Below are 9,389 nucleotides of genomic sequence, written 5' to 3'. Positions count from 1 at the left end.
CACCTTTTGGGTCCTCAATCCAGTTTGTTAAGAAGGTAGAAACCTAAAAAGGCTGCTGAGTCTGGGTTGGAGCATTCACACTGCATACGGCAGCAGCCCCAAAAGGGTGGAAATGGCTTGGCTCGAAAGTTTTACAAGTGCTTGGGAGGGACGAGGTCTTGTAAGATCCAGGCGAGATGCCTAGAAGCTTAAAGAATGCTGAGTGCGGCTCAAAAAGCACTCCCTGTGGACAGACCATCTTCTCGACACAGCCAGAGATTACCCATATGTCTTTAAACCCCGTTGCACGCTACATGTTGCATTGATTGTGCACAGCAGCTGAGCACTGAACAAATAAGCTGCCGCTGCTGTGCTGGATGGGGGAACATCCTGGTGTTGCTATGACATTTCTTGTCAAGTTTTCAGACTCAAATGGATCCCACATGGAGGAGTGCATCAGGCTCTGTTGGCAAGCGGGAGATTTGGAGGCTGGAGCGTTCCCCGTCTCCTGTTTGTGGAAACAAAGCATCTTTTATGCTTTCTTCCAACCAGGACAAGGGGCTGAAATGAATCATCAAGTGACCCAGCCACTCCCCTGCTATTATAACAAGCAGCTGGAGGGCCACCAAAACCGGGCACCGCTGCTAGTCAAACAGGCGCTTTCCCATTTGCCTTTTATTTGGATTCACTGGTGGCACTCTGGGGGTTTGCCGCTTCTTTCTTTGCCTCCTACTGTCCAGAGACACTACCAGTAAAACCCCAAAGCGATATTAAAAAAAGGGAGGCTGGGCTCGCAGCCAGCTGTTGCTAACAGATGTGCCTGTGAGCATCGCAAAGAATAAGCCAATTTAGCCGATCCAGCCAGCTCACAAACCAGAGTCCATTGTTCGATGGGGCGCAACAAGCAACTGCAGGAGGTTAAATAAATCCCAGGGCACAACTTCTGCAAGCTGTGGAAAGCTTTCAGAAAGGTGCTTGGGACTCCCCTGTGCTCATTGCCGCAAAGAAAGGTTGGGGAGCTCTCTGGAGCGGATAGTAGGTGCCCAAACACTGGCACTACGGCACCAGAAATATACCTTTGCACTTTTAAGCTCTTATGCACCCACTTTGAACATAATAGGAGAGTATTTAAGGGGTCAAAGTGCAAGTTCCCAGGTGTCCAGCTTGGATGGGGTTGACTTACATGACCTTGAAGAAGCAGCGGGTCTATGATGGAGCCAAAAGCAGATGCCCTAGCCTTTTGCTGCTGCTTCGAAGCCACCCACCCTCCATCCCTCCCCTTGTCCGGAGTCTGTTCTGCACTACGCAGAAGTGTCGGCTGCCGAAGCCCGCTGGGGCTTGTTTCCTACCTCGAACCACAGCCTCAAGGAACAGCGAAAAGATGAATTTGGCGATGCCCTGCAAACCAGCTGCTTTTCTGGGCCTGCTGCCTTTTCTGCTGGAAAAGGAGAGGCACAGCGGGGGGGAGAAGGCTCCAGCTGGGAAGGTGGGGAGGGCGAGAGGAAAACCGGGAGGGAAGTGCCTGAGTAATTTCACAGCAAAGGCAGCGTATGAAGTTGCTTCGGTTCGTGGTCTGCACTCTGGGGTTTGTCTGTGGGAAGCCTGCAGGGGTGTTGCAACCTGCCAGTGCCAATAAACATCACCACAAGACCAGAGGAGCTCAGGGCCTGCAATATGAAAGGCAAAGAGAGGAAAATTAGAAGCAAAAATATGAAGTTAATAAAAATCCTTTATCCAATCAGACTCTAAAGAGAGCACAGCCATGGGCTGGAAGCAGCAGCCGGGCGCTCCAAGCCCTCACTTTGGTTAATTACCTAATAGCTTGCAGAGCCCCTTCAGCTTTATGAGTTGCACATTTATTCGCAGCTGTCCTGCCTTGCAGGAGCCATGGTAGCTGGTGGGGGGGTGCCTCTGCCTGTGCCCCCTGCCTGGATGCAGGGCGATGGCGCTCCATGGCCCAAACGCTCCAGATATCAAGGTCTGAACTGGCTAAAGCCCTTTACGTAAATAATCTTTCTTATTAAGTCCATAATTTGCCCACTAAGGGAAAGAAACTCCCCGCTCCCCGCTGTCTGCACAACAGGTCCTCTGGGCAGTTTATCTGAGTCTGTGTTCCCAGGACAGAGGGTTGATGATTTCATGAAGATCAGAAATTGTGCCTGTGGGCGCTGGCACGGGCTTTGCTTTGGTTTCCCTGTCCTGCTATTACTGCAAGAAAACCCCTTCCCAGATCCGCTCCTCTCTCCTGCTGGGAGCTGCTCCCAGAGCAGGAGGTGGGTGGGATGCTGGAAAATCTTTCAGCACTGGTGGGTGCACTTTGCAGAGCTGGAGCTGGGCATGGACAACATAGGCACACAGCTGCTCAGGGTGTGGGCAGCACCCTGCATCCTGATAAATAGTGGGGCTGGGCACAGTAAATCTGTTTTGCTCCAGGTCAGGCTGATGCTGGATCTAGTGAAGTTGGACTTGTTTCTCCAGGAGAAACTCCTGGAGTTTCTCCAGGTTGGACTGTCGAGGATTGCTGGGGTGTGTTGTCTTCCCCTGTGTCATAGGATCTTCGCTGCTTCCTGGGCATTTTGTCCACATGCCTCATCCCAGCATCCTTGTTCTGCCAGAACAACCCACTGCATCCCCATCCAGTGACCGAGCTGCAGGCCCAGGCGTTTGAGAACTCCTCCGCTGGCACCCTGACAACAGGCTGTGCTGATGGGAAGGTCACGGCAGCTGTCATGCAGGCACAGAAAGCCAAGTCCTGCCTTCAGCAGATTGTGAGAAGCCGGGTAGAGTTCTCTGTGCTGACAAAGGACCACTTGATACCTGCTGCCTCAGCGTGTCCCAGGAATAAGCAGTGTCTGAAGATCTCTCTAATCAACAAGAAATTATTTGCAAGGTGCCCATGACTAGAGCACTTCAGCTTTTGATTGACAGCTTGCTTAGCAGGGCAAAACTTAAAGGCACCATACGCAGGAGTGCTTGTCCCCCAGAGCTGGGCAATTACTTCTGAGCTTTGTTCCTAGACCTTTTCTGGGGGAGGATGTGTGCCAAGATGGCTATGGAAAAACATGACGGCTTTTTCAGGGTTCTTAGACCCAGAGGACAGCACTCATGACTGACATGCAGAGATAAATAGTGACCATCTGTGAGGCACTGATGGCTTACTTTATAGCTGAGCACCATTAACCCCACCTGGTCATTAATCCCTGGGAAATCAAATCATATCACAGAACTGGAGGATAAAGGAGTTGAAGGGACCTCTTGAGATCATCTTATCTGACCCTCTGCAATGTGACAACATCAGGGAGCCCCTGTTCCAACACTTTTTGGTGTTACAAGCTAAAAAATGGAGAAGGAGAGGGAAAGGACGAGAAGAAAATAAAAGAAAGTGATTAACAAGAATGGCAGTGCTATTCATTCAATGCATGCCCCACTGTTATTCCCTCTCTGCTGGCAGTTAGGTATTGGTATAACCGAAGACGGGAGATTTCTTATGGCACAAATTCTCTCAGTGAAGAAATTGGGTTGAGCATCTGATTTCTGTTTATACATTAGGAAGGTCTTTCTGCTCTCCACCTGTAGTATATTACTGCCAAAAGGTGATGGGCCTTCAAAGCAAAGCCTGCCCACGAGCTCTGGACTCTCTGGCTAGGGAGCAGTGCCAGCTGTGTGTTTGCAGGGTGCCTGTGCTGGTCATGGCTGTGCATTCCCACGCCTCTAAGGTGGCAATGGTTGATGGATTGGTGGGCTTTTCTCCTGGGCAATTGCAGTTGGGCTTTGTATGATGATGCTCCTGTGATCCTGTCCGGTGCTCCACTGCCTTGGCGAGACAGCAGAGAGATATCTCATTCCCTTGACAGGTTAAGCTGGACCCAGAAACTGATACAACTCTGCAAATGAGGAACAATCCCTGACCTCCCCCACTTCAAAACCAGTGCAAAAGGTAAGTGCAGTCCATCCTAATAGACCCAGCTAGTCAACTGAGCAGGTGGTGGGGTTTCAGGGTCCCCTCCCAGATGTTTGGATGTGGACACACACAGCTTTGTCCCAGTCATAGACCTCTATGTGGCTTTCAGGGCATTTCCCAGGTACCTGGGCCCAAGTACAAGGTGCACCATGCATGCCCAGTTCACCAAGCTTCAGCTCATCTTTCATGGCTCTGCATGGGGTACCACCACCCTGAGTGCTCCTGGTGCCAGGTGCTGAGCGCTGATGTGGCCCCAATGCCTTGTGCTTGCCAGGAGCCCTGTTAGACATGGCTGGTGATGGATACACCACCCTCTAATTTCCCTGCTGAGGTTGTGAGCTCTACCTAGCAGAGCTCACAACAGTGTCCAGTGAAGCTCAAGCCTCTGCAGAGATCAACCTTTAAGAAAGGTGAAATGTTCTCCCCTGGGATTTCATGGTCCATGGGACCCCAATCTGAGACCTTGGGCCACTTACTGGGTCACCTACGTAGGACCCAGAGAGCCCAATATAAGACACTGATCTGGCCATGATAGTTTTTGAGCTGATATTATTACTGGGCAAATCCACTACATGGTCTTTTGTTGGCAAAAGAATAGCTAGGTTATGTTTCAATAGCAGACCTAGAATTTTTTGTTCTACTTGAAAGAAAAATGGCAAAAATTCAAATCAATATTGTGCCTTTAGTGGGTGTGTGAAAAAAGTTCATACATATGTCTTTTTCTGCATTTCCCAACTCTGTTTTCCTGAAACGCTCTCTGATTTGGGCTCATTGTGAAATCATTTTATTGCACACGGAAAGTATAAGTAAAATTAGCATTTTTTTCATAATCATTGATATTTTTGAAATAAAAACTCTAAGGCTTCCATTAAATCTCAGTCAGTTCTAAAAGGAACATAGATAAATGAAAAGCTTCAGGATTCAGAAAGAAACTGAAAAAATTAAGGTGACCTGGGAATAAAATATAATAAAATAAGAATCCTCTTTCTGTAATTATTAAACAGAGAAAAAAAATCTCTTATTTCCCCAAACTGTTCTATGTAGGAAACTCGATGTGATGGGAAGAAAAGGCTATCCATGGTTTTCTGTGTTGCAGAAGAGGAAGATGGTAGATACTTGCTTAAATAAAGTTAAAATTAATAATTTCTTCATAGAAAGGCTTTTAATTAAGTCCAGACAAGTCCAAGCATACAATCTTAAGCTGCGACTGATAGAGGCTGTGTAAACCTGGATTTTCATACTGTCAGTGCACGTTTTGATTCTTATTCCCATTTTTCCAAAACATCCCAAAGCCCCACACTGGGCACTTCTGAAAATCCACCCGTTGTCTAATTAGGATCTGAGCTCTTTTGAAAATGTATCTCCAGTTGGGAGAGCTGACCACTTCTGTAAATCTGGAACAGGTTTTCAAAGGGAATTAGATGTCAAGTTTTGAAAACACCAGTAGGCATTTAAATACCACTGAAAGTTTGACTGTAGGTGCTCTGAGGATAATAACCCTTTCTTCCCTTCATCTAGTCCTTCTTTGGTGTCCTCTTAGATTGTAAATCATTCTGTGTACAAGCTGTCTGTACCGTGCACGTGTGCATCAGAGCCCTGACTTTGGTTAGAACTGCTAACCATTGCCAGAAATGCATTTTAAAATATTGATAATCATCCCTTTCATGTCTATAAGTGAAGAAGGATGCAGAATCCAGACATAAATCGACTTTTAATCTTAATTGGGCCCATTATCCCGTTTTTACCTTTTTACACCAGGCAATACTGCAGTAGGTATTACTTGTGCATGCTACTTAGAGTAAGCAACACTTGCAGAGTGAGTTTGATGTGAGCTTAGTGGTTACACGGCCTGAAACCAGGTTTAGTGTTAGATCTGACACTCGTGGCTTCAGTGGAAATGCACGGATGACCAACAAGTGAATGCTTGCTCCTGCTGCCCAGCATCTCAGCCCCTAAACCCGTCGTGCTGGTACATGATGCAGTGAGTGCTGGGTCTAGCTCTTTTACGAGCTCATCACGTGCGAGGGTTTCTGGACGCAGGGGGGATTTGCAAGCTCCAGACGCATCTCTGTGGCTGCAAAGGGCCGGTCCATCTGCTGCATGGTGTACGCTTACGTGGAGTCGGCAGAGCTGGCTGCCAGCTCTCAACAGGCAGATCAAACCAGCATAAAACTAGATTAGTATCTGAAGTCTGGATGAAATTCCCTGACGTTACCCCTTAAAAGTTTCAGGTGGAGGATAAAGAAAAGTCTTGTAATTCGAAACCTTCTGATGTCCAAATTGTTATGTTACGTAGGAAATCTCCTTCTTTCTTACAGCCCCTGGTGGACTTTCACTGATGAGTGACTGGGCCATCTGTTTAATTTCATGATTAACATATGTGTCGTGCAGTTACAAACGCTTTCCTCCCGGCGCTGTCCGGCTGCCCGTATCTGAAGTGTAGCTGATTTCAGTCCAAAAACCACAGCAGGGCGTGTAATTAATAAGGGTAATGTTGTGATATGATAAGTGCTGCAGTTTAGTGTGTGGTTGAGCCTATTGTTAACCCCAGAGCTGTTAATTTAAGGGTAATGTTTTAAGCTGATTTACATGAGAGATAAGCAAATTCATCTGTATTACAGCAATAAGACTATTTAGCACTTATCCAGCTGCAGATCTTAAAGCACTTTATAAATATTAATGAATTAAACTCCATGTTCAACGAGGCTGCAAATGAAGTTACAATGATATAGCTCTATTGGTAAAAACAAAATCCAGAGGACTGGGAGAGAAATCACTGTTTTACCAACATGAGCTGAGAGCAACCGCCTCCAGTTTTTATTAGTAGTTTTAACAAGCCTATTTTGGGGCTCTGTCCTTCTTTTGACACCTGGGGCAAAACTCCCTTTAACTTTGATGGCCATTCAATGCTAGGTTTCCCCTTACAACTTAATAGTGAAATATCTCTTCACCAAAAGCAGGTGTTCGAAACACATCACTGATAAATTAAGAAGAGGGAGTGTGTGACTTTTTTCCCCGTGGTGTTCCAATCTATACTAGAAAAATGTCTTTTTATGCCCCATTTATCTATGTCTGCATCTTTTCTGTCTCTACTCAACAACAACATGAAAAAGAAGGTCTAAATTTTTGCAGCAGTCAGTAAGGGTCTTTTCCCAGCTCTGTGTAATCAGTTAAAAGGGTCCTAGTGCTTTGCAGTGGCTCTAGATCAGACCCTCAGGATAAATGGTCCTTCTTGTTTAAAGATAGGTAGCTCCGCAGTAAGCTAGCCAAACCCATCGAGTGAGTCGAAGACGCTTTAGCTGCCCTACAAAAAAACCCTCATTGATTAAACAGGACTTGCCCCAGTAGGTTTTACAGCATGTGATGGTGCCCTGCAGGCATTATTTCATGGTGGGATAGGGCAGTCCTCAGTAAGACGGCTTCGATTGTTACTGTAGAGTTTCATAGCAGGAATACAGACTTCGGTTGGATGTGATCCTGATTGCTGTGCTTGTGACTATTCAGTAAAAATGGCAAATAGGAACTTTAAAGTCTCAGCAACCTGCAAATCAAATGTAACCACAGCTGGAGAGAGCCCATACACTGGGGAGCATGCAAGGAGATGGACAAGAAAGGGGCTGCGGACATCCCCCCTCTGCACGTGGAGAACAGAGTCAGAGGAAGATCAGGCCAGATTTCCAGTGAGCTCCTCACCCAGCATCAGTTGGGTTCACCCTCTAGGTGCCCAAATAAGTAGTCATATTTTCTAGAGCTTGGGTGACCTGCAGTTGCCGTCTCTGGCCACCAGCATCACGTAATGATGGTTCTCAAATGCTCTGCCCTCACTTACACATTAGGACAAGGTCATAGTCTCCTGACAAGCTCTGAGGACAGATCCCACTGAATGCAGTGCTGAGACAGGCGCTGCATCCTCCAGTTGTGTCCTAAAGGCCATCTCTGTGCTGAGTTGCCTGTGCCCATGCCCACCATCGCTGCATCCCAAAACAAACCCAGGGCTGGGCTGGCAGGAGAATCGCGGGGCGATGCAAAGCTTCGCACTCGTGTGGTGTTGGCAAGGGTCTAGTTATCGCAAGGGCCAACTTACTTTTCATCAAGGCATGGGAGGCAAGTCTGCTACAACTCCGCCTTAGTTATTGAGGAGAAGGGAGTGGTCAAGTTGGAGAAGTCTTACTGAAGAGACTGACCACCATATGCAACGGGGTCCATAACACTGCAGTTTGAAGAGTCTTCCTCTAATGTCTGGGGCCAGCCCTCAAGAACACACTTGCACCAGCATTTTTTTCGAAGATTCAGCATAATTTCTGCATAAATCCCTATTATTGTTGGCTGAGATTCTTGTGGGCGTCACCTGTGATTCGCGTTTGCGTGGAGCACTGTCAGGGGAAGCGTGAGGCGCTTCCAGCTGCATGTTTTTAATTGCTGGTGTCACCAAAAATGATGTCTTACAGATCTTTGTAAAGCTTCCTGAGAGATAGGGACCCACAGGGAAGAGGAAAGCTGCATTTATCTGGTTGGCATTCCCTGACACGTGAGCTGGGGCGCACATCCTAAGCCTTTTGCTCACAGACAGAAAATAATCACTAACAGGAACTTTCCTCCTTCAGCTCATCTGAAAAAAAAAGTGTGCCAAGAAAACTCCTATCCAGGGCCTCCTAGACACTTTCCCAGTGCCAGAGGATGATCTTTAAACATCTGTTACAGCTCTGCACATGAAAGGCTCACAAGCACATTAGTTTGCATGTTCAGTCATTCCATCTCCAAGGGGAATGTGCTCATCGGCTGACGGAGCTATCTGCAGGATGCGATTGTTCATGCTGCATCCAGGTACTTGGCAAGTGAAGCGGGTGATGATGTTCTTGGCATCACACCTGCCTTGTGTAATCAGCCACGGGCGGCGATTTCCGCAATGCTATCTCGCTCTTCCTGGGGAGGAGAGCGGCTGCGAGCTCGCAGCTGGATCTGGCTGAGCTGAGCAGCTCAGGAGGAAGGATTTCGTCTCCCCTTTCAAGGCAGAGCTGTGAAAAGACTTGCGCTCAATGGGTTTTTCCTCTCTAGATTGAAGATGTTCAGCGAACTTGGTGGATGGTCTTTGCTTCAGCTTCTGAAATAGTTTTTAGGTAAAGTGTTCTTCTTCCCTGGGAGGGAGGTGACTCGCAGGAGGTGACACACCACCCTTGCCCCACTAAATGCATCTGTAGCTTTCCTGCTGGTTTCAGAGCAGCCCCAAAATCACCAAGGCAATGTCAGGACCCGAGTCCAGACGTTATCAGCTCATGTCAGTTTGCTTTGACTGCGAAACCCACCTTCACATGCTGCGGTATCTTGTGAACATAAACCCCCATCACCGGCAAAAGAGTTAAAAGAAACGCTGAGTGTCATAAAAGGCCAATTCGCCACATGCATCCTTTCACTTCTCAGCCTGGAAATGGTGTTGCTCACCACAACCGAG

Source organism: Ciconia boyciana, chromosome 3, assembly GCF_034638445.1.
Source record: "Ciconia boyciana chromosome 3, ASM3463844v1, whole genome shotgun sequence".
NCBI lineage: Eukaryota > Metazoa > Chordata > Aves > Ciconiiformes > Ciconiidae > Ciconia > Ciconia boyciana.
This window is presented reverse-complemented; position numbering follows the sequence as displayed.